General features: G+C 31.8%; 1 non-coding gene across 1 annotated transcript; it reads right to left on the bottom strand.

The window, feature by feature from the left end:
* Positions 1-731: 731 nt before the first annotated feature.
* TRNAS-AGA (transfer RNA serine (anticodon AGA)) lies at positions 732-804 on the bottom strand. The gene has a single exon. It is a non-coding gene; the product is annotated as a tRNA-Ser (tRNA).
* Between the last annotated feature and the right edge of the window lie 1,270 nt (positions 805-2,074).

The following is a 2,074-nucleotide window of genomic DNA, read 5'->3' as shown; positions in this document are numbered from 1 at the left end:
GAAATAAGAGAAAAAAGTAAAGGGCTTGGCTAATATATGAATAAGAAAAACAACTCAATCTTAGAAACTTAACCTGAAATAAAGAATTTTGTATTTTGGCCAAATAAGAAAGAAAGAAAAACAATATTAAATATCTAGTACCTCCTACATTTTAGGCACCTCCTTTATATATATTGTTTTAAACCTTGTAACAATATTGAATTAAATGTTATTATACTTGTTTTATTGTGGGAAATCTGAAGCTTAGAAATACTAAGTTGCCTAAACTAAAACAAAAAACCAATAGCATTTTCTGATTCCAAATCCTAATATGTATCCTCTATAACATTTATCTGTTCTTCAAATAAAACAAGTACACACCGCACATTCCCCCACAACAAATATGCATGTGTGTGAAATAAAGAATCTATATCCTTAAATCTTTAGTCTCATGACTTATACACAATTTCTTGCATGTCAATCAGTTACAGTTATAACAAGCAAAAAGAGTTAATAGCCAATGGTAAAAAAAATTTTTTTTTCCGTTTTGGTTATTTAGTTCTGGTAGTAGGTAGAGGGCAAGCCTCAAGTAAGGGCAGAGGTTATTTATTTATAGATTGAGAAGAAAGTGATTTTAATATTTGCTCTTTCCTCAATGAGCAAATATATCAAATAGGTTTGAGCATGTACTATATTTGACTTCCTTTGGGGGAGGGGCAGGTAATTAGGTTTGTTTGTTTGTTTATTTATAATGGAGGTACTGGGGATTGAACCCAGGATCTCATGCATTCTAAGCACACGCTCTACCACTGAGCTATACCCACCCTGGAGCATGTATTGTTTACACAGTATTTGTCTACTCTCAGTAGTGGGAACTGTAAAGTTACTGCATGCTATGTATAATAAAGTTAACTAATGACAAGGAAAAGGGAAAGATTCTTCCAGCAATTGGGATTTTAATGCAAAAACATGACTGAAATTTGGATTGGTAAAGGAGTAAAATGTAGGAGTTGTGGTACCTGGAAATGCAGTCAGAACAAAGCAATCAAGGCCAGATGAAAATTGACACATTTGTTGAAACAGTGGTTCAAGACCCACAGTTGGGCCACTTAACATGCTATTTTAACAAAGAAAATATGGATTTTTGCACCTCTTCAACTATGTAATAAGCAGATTGAGTCTTGGAATAGACCGACACAGCTAGAGTCAGCTCATCTTTGTCAAACCAGCAAAGACAATTCAATGAAGAAAGTCTTTTCAACAAATGGACATCCACATACAAAAAAAAAAAAAAAAAAAAAAGAATCTAGGCATTGTCATCATACTCTTCACAGATTTTTTCAAACTTGATTCTATAACTAAATGTGAAATGCAAAACTATAAAACTCCTAGAAAACACTGAAAAATTCAGTTAACCTTGGGCTTGTGATGACTTTTTTAAATAAAACAGCAAAGCATGATTCTCATGAAAGAAAAAAAATGGATAAATTGGACATAATTGAAATGAAATACTTTTGCTATACAAAATACATTGTTAAGAGAAAGAAAAGTCAAGCTCCCAGGCTGTGAAAAAGTCTTTACCAAATACAGATAAAGATAAAGAGCTGTTATCTAAAATATGCAAAAACTGTAAAATAAGCTGTATGAAAAGAAACAGCAAAACTTGAAAGTGGACAAAAGATCCTAAGAGACCTTCAAAAATGTTCAGGTAGAGTTAATCAGAGTGTGGTCTAAAAAAAGTATTTCCTGCACTGATATTAGTGACAAGATAAGCTTTCTCTTAAAACTTGTTGCTGTAATGATAACCACTCTAGCTCTAGTTTGGGTAAGTTAATTCTTAGTGGTATTTTACGTACTTTTTCTTTCCATTTTTCCTTCCATTTTACCAATTCAGGTTAAGTTGCATAACCAACCAATGATTAAGATTCAGCTGAAAATAATGGAAGTATAATTATAATATTTTTGAGTGAAAACATTTAGATACTCAAATGTGCTTGAAGAAAGAAACTATATTCAAGAATTGTTTTTCCCAGTGTCTTAAAGTTTTCAGAAAAAAACTTAAAATTGATTTCTGAAGGCGGTAAAGTGAGTAACA

Source organism: Vicugna pacos, chromosome 11, assembly GCF_048564905.1.
Source record: "Vicugna pacos chromosome 11, VicPac4, whole genome shotgun sequence".
Classification (NCBI taxonomy): Eukaryota; Metazoa; Chordata; class Mammalia; order Artiodactyla; family Camelidae; genus Vicugna; species Vicugna pacos.
Note: the sequence above shows the minus strand (reverse complement) of the source record. Positions and strands in the feature narration are given on the sequence as shown.